Raw genomic sequence first — 15,001 nt, 5'->3', positions numbered from 1 at the left:
AAAACTCATATGTAGGTAAAAATGACTCAAATTCTAAACCAGGTAAAAGATATTAAACTAGAATTTATAAAAACCACAAGTGAACCAAAAAACAGAATATTCTCTTTTTTTATGAAACATTCTGAAGACAAACCTAGATATTATTCATAAGTCATGCCATATTCACACAAGAAGCATTTCCATTTCTTTTGTAAATATCATGAGAAAATTAGAAGGAGGGCAAAGTGAATTCTATTACTCGAATTAGTAGTTACTTACCATACAAAGGGGGAAAATATGCTTCAATTCCATTTTCATAACTTAAGAATACTTGATGAAAGAGGCCTCTTTCATGTACTTCTTGAGTGTTACAAAACCTGGGGAGAGATACCAGCATGGAATATTTCATCAAGAGGAAAACTGCTCAGACAATACTAGTTTCTTATGTTAGTGATTATTTCTCATCTGAACGAGAGCTATCCCAACCCACCATATGCCAGTTACAAATCAACTAGCTGTCCACAAAAGTTTGAGCAAGAAAGGCGGAAATGACTACAGCCATCAGAGAAAGAAGGTCTGGGGTCGGATCCTATTCGGTATTTGTCTGAGTGAACGTTAAGTCCTTAATTCATGGAGGTGCAGTGCCCTCCTCTCTCAGGTGGGAGTAATAATACCAGCTGTTCTGATGGTCAAATGAGATGATGTGCGGAAAGATATTTAGTTAATAGTAGACGTATTTAATTTGTTTATGTCCTGACTCTTTATCTTAAGAATTTGAGGTGGCTTCCAAAAGGAAAAATAATGTAATATGAATAAAAATAAGAAAATAGTGTTGAGAGTAGAAAAGGAGGAAGTATTTATGCTACTTATATTGGTCAACAGTTGAAATGACTGAAGTTATCATTTGGATTTGAATTTCTTAGTAATTTAGGTAAAAGGAAAACCTAATTTCTTCTATAACTCCTATTATTAGAAAGGAGAAAATACATCACTTCCCCTAAAGAAACCAAGTATTTTATCTTCCTGATATGAAATTCATAGAAAAATTTTTCATGTAAAACATGATATAGGGACATTGAGATAAAGTGGACTATTCTATTTAATAAGAGTAGGACTATCTACCATGAACACTGAAGGGCAAAACAATACTTTTGTGTGGAGGTAGTTATTGTTGCTATGAAAATCCCACTAACTCCCAATAAGCAAATCCCCCAGCTCTCCTCCCTTGCTGCAGCTTCCTGACAAACACACAAGGAGCTTCTTTCCTTGAGTCATGTTCTCAATAGCGAGGAGGAGTTTCTGAAGGAAGCCAATGATTGCCAGTGAGTTTAGTCACCACTCACTAATAAATAGGGATAGAGCTGCAAAGATGAAGTGTAAGCCCAGATGTGCTACAGTACTGACAGCTGCACAGCCCGTTTCACAGGGCCATTGCAAAAGGGAGAGGAAGAGAAAGGGAGAAGATACAACCAAATGATTATATAAATGAAACAAATCATAGTAGGAGGCCCCTTCCTTGCAATCCACATATTTTTCTCATCCTCCTTGAAACCTCCCTTCCAATCTTGCAGGAAACTGCTCTCAATTTTCCTCTTCTGGTTCTTTTTCTTCTGCCTCCCCTTAAATGTGGGCCTTCCTCAACATTCTCTGCTTGGCAGCAATTTCATTTGCACCCATGACTTAAATTGTCTTTTTTGATGCTTCTCCTGGCTAGATCCTCATCCCTATGCTCTCCTGAATTTGCTTTTCTCTCTACCTAAAATCAGTGGCATTGTCACTCTGGCTTGAACACTCAGCGTCATTTTCATGCTCTCCCCCATCACTGCACCTCCCTGCAACACACACACTCCAACTGATTATGGCCACTTTGCACAGAAAAAGCTCTACTTCCCTTTGACATGTCCAAGGCCACTGTCATATCAGAAACTCATCCAGTGTCCACCAGTTCCCATCCAGGCAATGGCCTCCCATCTCATGTACTCCCTGCTTCCAGTCTCCAACATTTCCCAGCTTTCCTGATGATCCCAGTTTTCTTCCTCAACTTGGTGCTTCTCCACTTGTTTGAAAACTTCTAACAACTCTCCAATCCCTATAGGATCACGTCTAAAACTTCTCAGCCCAGCTTTCCAAGATCTGCGATCCGTACACTTACCACTTTCCACATAACCTCTCTGGTCAGACTAAACCATTTCATTGTGCCCCGTTCCCCCTAAAAGCTGTTTCCTGCCTCCATGACTTGGATTACCAGCTTTCTGCTGTCTGAAATGCTCATCTTTTAACACTCAGTTCAAATAACACCTCTTTTAGGGATTGTCCTGAATTCTTGAGTAAGAATTCATTGTACCTTCCTCTACAAACCCAATGATCCTGAACTGTATCCTTACTACAAAAATCACATTTATAGTACTCTGGCTTTATTTGATAGCTCTAAATACAGCAATGCCAAGAGCTCTCAGAAAGCTTACAATCTAGCTAGGAAAACTCTGCTTTATTCACGTTTCTAACTTCTATGGGGTAATATTCAATGCTTGAACACGTGGGTGCTCTATAAATTACAGGCGATTAGATGATTTTTAAAAGTCAAATAGCACTATGAGAGGCTTTGAACATAGGGTTAAGGACACCATTCGAGAAAATATTTTCTGAATAAGTGACAATAGTAAGACTGTGCAAATTCGGAACACAAAAGGAATGAAAGGAGAGAGGATGAGAAAAAAAAAACAAGTACAGATGGACATGTTATTTTTCTCTTTTTTATTTTAACACAAATTTGTTTCATCATTTTATAAAAATCAAGTAAGTTCATATTTGAGGAAAAATGTTGTTTATTTTTTAAGAAAGCCTGGCCCTGAACCAACATCGGCCCATTTTCCTCTACTTTACATGTGGGAACTGCCACAGCATGGCTTGACAAGTGGTGCGTAGCTCTGTGCCCAGGATCTGAACCGGTGAATGCCAGGCCACCAAAGCAGAGTGTGTGAACTTAACTGCTATGCCACTGGGCTGGCTCCAAATGTCACATTTTTTAATGAATCAGTTCACAAAATACTGAGTCATTATGCATTTGAGATTGTCAAATGATATATCTTACGGCACATCTTCCATTAGGGGTGGAAAATGTCTTTGTGGTATCTATCCTAGTGCCTGGCACATATAGTTTAATATTTGTTGAATGAATAGGTGCTCGCTCATCCACTTATCTCCCTCCCTTTATAGCTAGACTACTGCAAATAATTACTGATGCTCGTCTGTCTTTTCTTACCTCCCACTGGCAGCTCTCACCATTTCCGTCTGACTTCTGCCTTATCACATGGCTCGCTGTGCTGAGATGCTGACTTCTACTCTGCTCCCTCTGTGTGGGCTCAACTTCTGTGTTGTAGCAGGTGTAGGGGGGGAAATTGAGGCCGCAGCTCACCTCACAGAAGTCACCGAGAATGTGCTCTGTGACTTTTCAGCCGACAGCTGCCTTCTCCCACACAGCGATGCCAGGAAATGGGTGAGGCAAGTCAACACCACTCCATGGACGTTTGGTCTATTTACCTCGTCACAAGAGCACCACTGGGTGGAGAAACAGGCAGCGCTGTGCTCATAAAGTTCCCTGGTGTCAGGTTCAACTTTTCTCTGCAGTTCAGACCCCAGAACCTCAGACTGTTCTATGCTCAAGAATAGTCTTTCTAGTGGTCACCAACACGCCAAAATGACTTTCCTCTCCATCATGCCTCCTCCCTAAGTATCTTCTTAAGACACATGCAAAATACAAACATCTGAAATATTCTCAAACAGGCATGACCACAGATAGAACAAGTTACAGCTTTATTTCCCATATGTATCACTTAGTGATTTCTTTATTTCAAAACAATTCTCTTCTGATCAGTGTTCTCCACTTTTTGCTAAATAAAATAAACACTTTTCAGTCTTCCACGTTCAAGCCAACTGACCATTCCCATCATCCTGAAATGAAATCCTTGCTCCCTTGCCTCTCATTATGCAGCAATTTCCTGGATTTTCTTCTATTTCTCTTAGTACTTCTTTCATCCTTTGCAAGCTCATCCCTCACTACTTGGCCATTATGGGTTTGAATTCCTCAAGACTTTGGTCCTAGTCTTCTCTTCTACCAATCACTTTATAATCTTTCTCCAGGCAATCATATCCATCTCCAGACCTGTGTAAAGATGAGTCACAAGTTTCTGTCTAAACCCCAGACCTCTCTGACAAGCTCCACACCCATAGTCCAACGTCAGCTAGCTCTGCCCTGTCCAAGACATCTCAAACTCAACATATCGAGCACTAAACTTAGCATCTGTCTTCGCAAACTCGTTCCTCCTCCAGTGTTCCCTGACTTCCTCATGGGCTCCATAAAAATATCACAGAAGACAACCTGTCAATTTTATCTTGTATATAGCTCTTGAATTCACTGACTTTTTAGAAATCACCAACATCTCATCCTTCCTTCCCTTGGACAAGCCATCAGTATCTCTCTACTGAAAAAGTTCAACTGGTCTACATAACTTTCCCCTTGCCAACCTATACTCTGCACTGTAGCCAGAAATATTTATTGAAATATAAAATAGATAATATCATTAACTAGAATCCTAGCCCCCCCCCCCCCCCCCCAAAGCCTCAACCTTCTCATTGGTCCTAGGATAAAGGCATATTCTTTGATATGGCTAAAAAGTCTTTTATGGTGATGGCCCCTGACGACATCTCTAGACTCAAGCTGTTCGCCCTGCCCTCTGTACTCCAGCCACTTGGCCTTCCTTCATTCTCTCACGTTACTTCTGCTCTCTCCTGCTAGAGGGCTTTCCTATACATTGTGCCTTCTGCCTATACTCCTTGCCTAGTTGACTCCTACACATCTTTGAGATCTCATTTTCCAGAATTTTGTCTCTCTCCTTTGTAGCATTTACAACAGTTTTAGTTTCATACCTATTTGTGTCATTCTTTTACTGTCTATCTTCCTCATCAGGCTGCAGGCCAAATGAGGGCCAAATGATGCAATTTATTGCATCCTACCAGTGTCTGGCACATAGTAGGTACTCAACAAAAACGACTTTATTGAAAACATGAGTTATGAAATGAGTATGAAAACAAACACAGATATAAATTCAGGCAGAAAAAATGTACCCGTAGCCTAGTGGTTAAAAATTCTAAAGGTAAGGGGCTGGCCCCGTGGCCGAGTGGTTAAGTTCGCGCGCTCTGCTGCAGGCGGCCCAGTGTTTCGTTGGTTCGAATCCTGGGCGCGGATATGACAGTGCTCATCGGGCCACGCTGAGGCAGCATCCCACATGCCACAACTAGAAGGACCCACAAAGAAGAATATACAACTATGTACCGGGGGGCTTTGGGGAGAAAAAGGAAAAAAATAAAATCTTTTAAAAAAAAAATTGTAAAAGTAAGCACAATATTGAGATCAGTGACAAGAGCGTTGAGAGTTTTTGATGGTTTTAAGAAATTAAAGTAGGAGGGCTTCCTTTCTTACCCAGATTCTGTAGTGGGTGGATGGTAATGATAGGGATTTTTTAATGAAAAATTTCACCTATAAGAAATATGCTAAGATGTGAACTTTTCAACCCTATTCTTGCCATTTTGCCACAGCATATATTGAAACAAGAGCCACTGCAAGGAGAGGTAAAGAGGATTAGGATCAGAGGCATGCTGGGGAGGGAAAGGAGAGAAGAGATCTCAAAAACATTTAAGTCTCTGGATTGTGGATATTCTGCTGGGTGTGACTTTTTATATCCTTGCTTTTAAAATCCATGTCGTTCCATGTAATATAATTGTCTCTGCTTCCATATGGTGACAGAATTCTAGCAACTGTATCAGGATCTCAATAAATAGGCAAAACGAAAATGTTGCATAAGTTGTTTTCCCTCAGTTGCGTTCCAAAGACGGACCCCTCTCCCAAATAATGGAACACAAATTTTGTAAATTAGAATAGTACCAGTTATGAATGTACTTCTGCAATTATGGGAGTAAAAACATTCCACACGGAAATAGGAAATGCCATCTGATTTCGATTTAACACAAAGGGGGAGAAACACATTCCATTTAAGAATGACAAATAAAGCTGTCAATGTGATACATTTATAGCCCCTCAGAGAATGCCACAAATCCACATCACGTTCCGAGAAGCTAGTTATTGTATTTGCTCTCTAGAAGAGAGAAAGCGTAGAAGTCCCCGATGGACGGCTATCCAAGGAACCGATGGTTAGCTGGAATAACTTGCGTTTGTCAGCGTCTTAGGTGCATACCCCTTAAAGGGGAGAATGAGAGCTTCAGGGTTTTATTTAAACAGAGTGCAACAGCGGAAAGGGTGGGGTGCTGCAGGGACTGAGGGGGTGTAAGAAAACAGAGGAAAACTTTGTCTTCCTTGTCCTTCCCCCAGCCCTCCTCCCCCGAGGTTCTAGGAGGTTCTAGGAAGTTCTAGGAGGGTCTTACTGACCTAACGAGGCCTCTTTCTGAGGGCATACTGCTAACAAAAATTACAGCGCGCCATAAAATCTTAATTATAAACATCCAAAATGCTAGTTATTTTTGAACGTTTTGTTATGGGTTATTTCAGGCTCAGGTAAAAGGGCACTTACCAAAAGCAAACACTGGAAATAAAATCTCCATTCCTTATTACTACATACACCCGAGCTTCCTTCTTTTAAGAAGCAGTTTGCTATCAAATACATATACATATATTCATATATAAGTATATATAAAATATGACCCTCTGCAAGGCATAACTGATTTTTTTCCCCTTCGCCTTGGATGCTAAAAAATGGAGAGCAAAATTTGTTACTATCTTCTAGCAAGAGTGTTGAATTTCATGGCATAAATTTTGAGTATGAATCTCTCTCCTGGTCCCATCTTACATTCTTAGCTTTATTTTTTTCCTTTGACTCATTTTTTTTCTCACCTATTTGAAATATATTTTATATTGCTGTACAGTATGTATTTTTATTAGCCTTTCTCTGTAAGCCTTAAATCCTTTCCAGCGTATAAATAAAGTATACATTTATAGATAGACTTTCTTTTCCTTTGTAGGGTTGCAAAATTTTCCCAAGGCAACATATAATTTATTACCATAAATGTATGAACATTAAAACACTGATGTTCATAGTAATTAAATTTTTTGGTGACATTTAGCTCAATATTTCAGTTAGTTTTTTTTTATATTTATACATACACTTTTAGAGCTGTAATTCTCAGCTTGAGGTCCATGAACTCTCTCAAATTCTATGCAAAATTTTGTGCATAGTTTATTAAGGAAGAGTTCCATGATTTTAATCCAATTCTGAAAGGTGAATTTGACCCAAAAGATTAAAAATTACTGCTTTGCAGTAGAATAACCCCACAAGACAAGATCTTGGTCTTTTGACATTCAAAGTTGACAAAATATTTACTGACTACCTACTAAATGCCTGGCACTGTATTAGATACTCAGAAAACAGCAGTAAACATTTAGACTTGACCTCTGACCTCAGGGTGCTTCTAGTCCAGTGGGGATGAGGGCAGACGATGAAAAACAAATGTGAAATAAGTAGATGGTAATGTACTATAATAAATAAAACAAAATAGTGTAATAGAAAGTGAACAAGATTGGGTGGCCAGGGAAGACCTCTCTGAGGAGGTGTCATCTTAGCTGGGCCAAGCAAGATTGGAGGGAAGAGCATTCTAGAGAGAGGGGCCAGCTAATCAAAGACCGTAGTAGAGATACAGGCTTGTTATTATCCATAGCTCTTCTGGAAAATAAGCATGGTAGATCTCCAAATTCACTTTTCAAATTCATCTTCAATACTTCAGGTTAGAAATATCAGACTAATGATCTTCTGCATGAAGCTTACATATCTTTCTCTTGTTTTCATCTTTGTTTTTTTTTTTTTAAGTTAGATTTCCTAATGTGTGGGAAAGCTGTCCTCAGAAAAAGAATGTGATGTATTTTATTATACATTAAATTCATTCAATAAGTATTTGAATCTACCATCTTTAAGGCACTGTGGGAGATGCCCTCAAGGGGCTCAGCATAGACCAAATAAAATATAACTGTCATATATGTAACCATAATGTACCTTAAAGCAATTCTGTATTGTTCTGTAACGTAGATTTACAAGCCACGTAAATTCCAGGGCCCAGATGCTTTCCTGTACAGTTTGAAACCCAAAGCTCTTTAGCAAGGTACCAATCACCTTGTAAAAGTTGAAGATGGATGAGCAAGAGAAAGGAACACATACAACTGGGATTAAAAATTCTTTGAAATAAGAAGACTGCACCCTATGGCTTGGAAAATGTTCTAAACAGCCCTGGCATGTAAATCAATAAATTAAGATGTGACTAAAGGTCACAAAGATCTCCTATATTATTAGATGTTTTCCTGAATTGAATTATTTATGAACATATTAAAGAAATAATATACTGATAAGATGAAGACAACACTGAGGTCACAGAATTCTATGCAACGCTTACTGCGTACCAGGAATCATGTGAGAACATTATGCTCAGGCCCTTGGACATAAGGGCTATTATTAGTTCTGTTTTACAGATAGGGAGAAACTGAGGTTTAGACAAGCAAAGTGACCCGCCTGGTGACAAAGCTAGTTGGAGGAGCCAGCAGTTTGACTCCAGAGCCCCGGGATACCATCTCCAGTGTTATCAGTCACCTCAGTGAAGGGAAGTTGCTTTGTGAATTATCTCATAAACTCCTCTGCCTTGCTGTTTAAAAGGCTTTGGGGAACAACATCTAAATGATTAGTCTGAGCTTATCATGTGCAAATTAATTTAAATATTAGCCCAAACAAAACAAGTCAGATGGCAAATCTGCAGTTAAGAGTAACACAAAGAATTTAAAAAAAAGGTTTACTTGACTATAGATCAGAGTAAATTATTTGGATTATCCATAATATTCCTAGGAGAAATCATGAAGAGTTGAATGTATTTATTTTAAAATCCTCAGTTAAAAATACAAGCATTATTTTAGTATCTTGTTTCTGCCCTCCCTGCTTTTGATAATGAAATTTCAACTTGGAAAAGTGAAAGTTTCAAGCTTTCTCCAAATCTAGATCAAACAATCGTTTTTTTCTTCTTTCACTTCCCCAAAACCATTCCTGCAGGCTGCTAGGAGCCTAACGCCCCTTACATAATCACAAGGGCAGCAGCAGTAGTGTATCAGAATACTAGGTACCATGCATGGAACATTTACGCAGCATCACCCACTGTGCCATGCACTGTGCCACTTTATTTTATCCTCCAACAATCCTAGTAGTTGCCTCTATGATTATTCCCAATTCCCAGCTCTGGAAATGTGGGCTCATAGAAGTTGCACACACAGCAAAGTCTTCCTAGCTTGTCAATGGAGGAGCTTAGACCAGCCCTGTTGACCTTGGAGCTCAGGCTCCCTACAATTTCCCCATCCTATCTCCCTTTGTTTGATCACATTCTCTCCCCTAATTGACACATCAATGAAGACACTCTTTCCCAACACAGGCAGTCTAAACCCTTTGGAAGGTAAGGCTGTCCATAATCTGGATTTTTTTTTAACCTGTCCAAGCTAATTTCTCAGGACTCTGCCCTAAACACCCTCAAAGCCTAAGGGAACCTGCCAGCTCTCAAAGACCCAGAAGTCCCCTAAACCCACACTCCAGGTAAATTCTACTGCTCTTAAAGGCCCAGGTCAAATCCCACTTTTCCAAGACACCGTCTAGACCTCCCCAGCCCACAGTCAGTAGCTTGAAGAGCTGGCCTCTGCTTCCTACCACTGCAGATGACCCTGGTGTCCCCAAGAGCTTTGGCAGCCTGGAATCCACGGAATGGCATGAGAGTTGTGTTGGAAAGTGCCATTGGGCATTTTTTCTCAGGAGCATGTCCAGAGCAAGCTTAAAAACCACTCAACCACCACCCTGCCTTCAGTTCTGGAAACTAATGACATTAAATGCTAATGTTCCTTGGAGCAAGCCTGCCAGATTTAGCAAATGAAAATATTATATGGGACCTGCCTACTAAAGCATGATCTGTTGTATCTTTGAAATTCAAATTTAACTGGACATCCTGTACTTGATCTGCAACCCTGTCCTTGAATTTTTTGTGAATATTAATCTTATTTCTCTGCTACGCTGAATGTAATCATCTGGAGGGCAAAGGGCTTCATTACTTCTCCACAGAACTTAGCACTCAACTTTTATTGCTAAATACTGATTTATTTTTGTGGTCCAACAGAAACATTATGAAACATTCTTGATTTGGGGCCAATATAAAACTCAGTAGCTATATTATGATTATACAGATGTGGCTTTTGCTAGAAGGAAACAGATGCCCATCATACCTAGTAAACCAATTTTGATCATCTCTGCTATTTGCTAGATTCAAACATGTCGAAACGCAACTCCCCAAATATCTTTGTTTAAAAAAATTCTCTTAGAAGGAATCTGGAAAAATTCAAAATATACCAAAATTATTCTTAAACTTCACAGGGACATCTTCAGATAATTTGATCGAGAAATCACTGAAGGTATTTGTTAAAAAATGCAGTTGTCTGGGTCCAATCTCAGCCCTATTAATTCAGAACTGTGCAGAATGGCTCCAAGCAATCTTGAGTTTTTAAAAAGTCTTCCAGATGATTTTTATGCTCTCTAAAGTTTAAGAACTGCTTTTTTATGGGATGTAATACTCTAGCAAGGATTGCTCTCTAAGTTAGAGAAGAAAAGTTATTTTAGTTCTTTAAAAACAAGCCATCATCATTTGGAGTTCAAAATACCAATCATCTTTTCATTGTATCTTGAATCTATCACACTAATGTTAAAATGCTCAGCACTGTAGATTTTCCATTTGGAGATCCCAAGCATTTAAACAGAATTGGGAAACTAATGATAGGTATTAAAAGGCTGCCTGATGGATCATTAAAATAGTAAATGAGTCACTGAAATTTATAGAGGCCATACAAAATTTCAAAATAAGATTATCTGAAGTAGGATGTTCTGCTGTGTACTAATGCTGCTACCGAGGATTTGTCTGGGAAACGTAAGCCTCTTTGGAATTTCTGAAAAAAAGCATCATTGCCCAAAGCTTCCTACCCCTGTTGACTAGGTGGTCCCCAAGACTTTTGACCTCTTGGTAAAAAGAGTACAGGAGTCAGGTGGCACAGGTTCCATACTTTAGGTTTAGAGCTGAAACTTTTTCCAAGCTTCAGTGTCCTCATCAATGAAACGAGGACTTGGACCATTAACTGGTCTCTCAAGTATCTTCGAAACCCAAGTTTCTACTATCATTCTGAGGATAAATTTTCTCTGCTGTAAAATATTGGGGTTGGACTATGTGCAGTGTCTCCATTTGTCCTGTGTGTCCTGGGGCAGGCCCACTGTCTCTGTTACTATACTTGGATCCCATTCACAATTCAGGCTCACTCTCTCTAAGCGTGTAAGATAATGAGACTTTGTTTAGGTTATCCCAAGGAAGGGAGGATATCTTGGCCATTAGCACATGTCCTTATAAGAGAGAATTATTCATTCAACGTATACATATTGATCACCAACTATGTGCTCTGTGTCACCATGCTAGGCCCTGGGGAGACAATAATGAGAAAGTTAGACAAAAAGAGCTCTGGCGTCATGCAGCTTAAAATCTGATGGGGCAGTGTTGGGGGAGAAGATAAAAACCACCACCACACGTAAACTGACATAGAAATAACATAACTGCAGTTTGTAATCAGTGTTATGAGGGGTCACTAAGGGCTGAGACAGAGAATAGCAGTGTGAACAATGTTCAGGGAAAGCCTTGTGGAGGAGGTGATATTTACTTGGAGCTAAAGGAAAAGAAAAGATAAGGGAGGGGGTTGGAGGAAAGGGCAGGGCAGGGGACAGAACATTCTGGAATCTCATGGGAGGAGCGGTTTATATGCTTGGCAACCCAAATCCTGGAACAATCTCTTTCACCTCAGAGAGATAATTTAATCTACAGCAGAGAAAGGAAATCAGAGGCCCAGTACGTTTAAGGGACTTATCCGAGATCAATTGGCCAGTTAGTTAATGGGAAAGCTCTCCCCTGCTTCAGCCCAGAATGGGAACCCTTCTTAGGGACCACAACACAGCAGGCAGTGCCCGAATGCCTTGGTTTAAGTCCTGGCTCTCTGACTCATAAACGCCTCGTCCTTGCACACCAGGGCTTCTTTGAGACTCCGAGTCCTCTTCTGAGAAACACAGATGCCATCCAGCCCATCAGATTGTGACAGGGATTTACGAGAGAATGTGGCACAGTGCCTGGCATATCATAGCTGCCCAATAAATACAAACTCTTTTGATTTTTCCCCTGGCGCACTTTCACCCATACCAAGCTGCTGGGAAAGAAGTAGGGCGGCAGTTAAGCTACTTGGATAAATGGAGTGGTGGCAGAGACAGGTTCTAGAATACTGGGCTGGGGCCTATTTAGCAGCTACCACCTGAGAGAAGTGAGTGGAGGAAATGAGAAGACACGGCTTTTGAAAGTGGGAAGGGGTCAAGGGAAAACATCCCCAACGTCATGGTCATGGCTTTGCTTACTGCTTAATCTGCTAGTTCTGAATCTAGAATCGTCTTCATAAAACAGAAAAGACCATCCATAGCAATATTTATACTTAAAATTAGCATTCAAGACACAGGTTTTACTCTAGAAGACCAGCAAACAGAAGAATGATACATTTTATTATTAAATACATGCAAAGAGAAAAATGTTAACATGCCACTCAATCCACTGGGAACTAACTAATTCAATTATCTGCAGGATATTAACATGATTGCCGGTGTCAAGGATGCTTAAAAACCAAGCCCATGATATTGGAAGAATGAATAATTTATCCAAATAACTATGAAGATTTTCTTCATCGTCTGTGAACAAAACCACAGAGTGAACTTCAGCCTTAAAATACCAAGAGGTGTATTTCATGGATTAAAGCGGACAGCTATAAGGCCATCCCACAAAACCTGTTTGCCCTCCCGGTAGACTTACCCAAAACGTAAGGGAATAGTTATGGTTCAGGCACACTTGAACCAGGGCTGAATATTTCTTAGTTTCAGAAGTTCACTGGGTCCCTTTTCCCCCAACCATAAGGTAAATGCCATTCCATATATAGCTTTTTGAAACGCTGCTTACTTTATGATTCTCTGCCGGTGGTGCCTTATGGGAGAAATTTTATTTCAAAGTTTCATAGGATGAGAATTGAACTCATTATTTTACTCCAAACTCATTGTTTAATTGACAGGAAACATGCATTCTAAATCATCTTGTATGCATGGCAGAAGCAGCTACATAAATTTAACAACGGGTGGATTATTACTGTTTAGCATATTTATGGAATTTTATATTTGGGAAGCATTTTACAAATCTTTTATTAGTTAATCCTTACACTTCTGAGTGAGTCTGACAGGTGGTAAACAATGCCTTGGGTTTTAAATTGCCAATACGTGAAAACTTTAATGGGGAGGAAAATCTACGGCATTCCTCCGTGCTCCCAAATTTGCCAAGAGCACATTTCTGGTACCTTTTTCCTCTCACCAGAGACCAAAACTAGAGGCCTGGGAAGTGGGGTTGCACCCACCTGAAACACTAGAAATAAAAAGGTCATCTACTGGTCGGTGTGCCGGGTCAAGTGGCCAACACCAGGAGAAACCTCGAAGATGCCAAGGTGATGTGACAGGATTGCCAACAAAGACACATCCCAATCATATAGCACATAAAAAGGCACATAAGGAAGCAAATTTTTAAAAACTACACAGTAAAGTTAGTTTTCAATTCTAACGATGCCACACCCACTGGACTCACTATCTAATGACATCACTTGTTACTAATTCTCTTAACATGCATACACGTATATTGAAAAAGAAAACCGAATTCAAACTAAGAGAATTTGTTTTTGTTTTCCAAAAACTCACAAGTTTTAAAAACTAAGCTCCCTTGAACACCCTGTCCAAACTTTTTAGGATCCTGCAATCTAGCCCTCTTTCAGAAAGGTGTTGGAGAGCAGGGCAAAGAAAGCCTCTGTGGATCGAAGTCTCATCCTTGACCCAAACCTTTTTACAGCCGGGGGCTTTCAGAACTAACAAACCAAGAAAAATCAATCACGCGTCACCTGAGGGCCGGACCGAGGAGGAGCCGCAGATGTTGAGTGTACTATCTGAAGACCCCAGTGTGGACACGTCCTGCCCGGATTCTAATCTCTTCTTATTGACAGTCACTCTATCCCTCTAATCCCTCAGGCCCCCGCCTCCGCCTGCTAAGTGTGTGTGTGTGTGTGTGTGTGTGTGTGTGTTGGGGGACAGGTAGGTGGGAGGGTACAGAAAACACCCAAGGTATTTTGGAAGCAAGCCCCCTCTGGGGCCCTGTGCTTTCTCAGTGCAGCTGGGCAGCTGTCAGGAGGTCAGTGTAAGAGAACCAGGTCACCACCCTTCAGGGGCTCAAAGGGATGCTCCAAGCCCTAGAGTCCCATGAGCCTGCGGATATAGGGGGTGCGCAGAGAGAACCCCCATAGTCCCGCCCACCCTGGCGCGTCCCCGTCTCCCCCTGCCCCGGCCGAGCCCGCCCCGTCCCGCCCCGCCCGGCGCCGCGCAGAGTCTACCTGGGGACGCCGGAGGCACGGGCAGCGGCTCCTGGTCCCGCCGGGCGACGGGCCGGCGAGCGGGTTTTGTCCAGCCGGGGGGCGGGGGCTGGGGAGCGGGGGGAGAGCCGCCGAGCCCCCGCGCCGAGCCCGCCCTCTCCCACCCGGGCGTTCCCCACCGCCCGCCACCGCCCCGGCCGGCCGCCTCCCTCCCCAGCCTCGCGGCCTGCTCGGGAGTCATCTGGGCGGGGCCCTGGAGCCAAAGCCGGTCCCCGGAGCCCTGGGCCGCCTCCCCCGGCCCCTCCCGCGGAGCTGTCGCCCTACTTGCGTCGGCCTCCCTCCAGGGCTCCCCAGCCTTTGTGGCCCCAGTGCCTGTGACCCCGCCCTTCTGCGCGCCTGGCCGGAGGGACCGCGCCCCAGTGTCGGCGTCCCCACGACCCACCTCTGGGACTCGCGGGGGGCGTCCTCAGAGGGGCGACT

General features: G+C 41.8%; 1 protein-coding gene and 1 long non-coding RNA gene across 4 annotated transcripts in view; one reads left to right on the top strand and one right to left on the bottom strand.

The window, feature by feature from the left end:
- The window catches only part of LOC124235347 (uncharacterized), a 44,521-nt gene extending 31,628 nt beyond the window's left edge, over positions 1–12,893 (top strand). The window contains exon 3 of the long non-coding RNA XR_006887451.1: positions 12,712–12,893. This is a non-coding gene — a long non-coding RNA (uncharacterized LOC124235347). The remainder of the gene's footprint in view (positions 1–12,711) is intronic.
- Positions 1–14,737, bottom strand: part of RHOBTB1 (Rho related BTB domain containing 1) — a 117,389-nt gene extending 102,652 nt beyond the window's left edge. For all 3 annotated transcript variants that reach the window (XM_046653098.1, XM_046653100.1, XM_046653103.1), the window contains exons 1-2: positions 14,543–14,737; positions 259–356 (exon numbers count right to left, since the gene is read on the bottom strand). The gene's annotated coding sequence lies outside the window, so the exon portion shown is untranslated. The remainder of the gene's footprint in view (positions 1–258; positions 357–14,542) is intronic.
- Between the last annotated feature and the right edge of the window lie 264 nt (positions 14,738–15,001).

This window comes from Equus quagga, chromosome 2 (assembly GCF_021613505.1).
Source record: "Equus quagga isolate Etosha38 chromosome 2, UCLA_HA_Equagga_1.0, whole genome shotgun sequence".
Taxonomy (NCBI): Eukaryota; Metazoa; Chordata; class Mammalia; order Perissodactyla; family Equidae; genus Equus; species Equus quagga.
The sequence above is the reverse complement of the archived record's forward strand: the minus strand, read 5'-3'. Positions and strand labels throughout refer to the sequence as shown.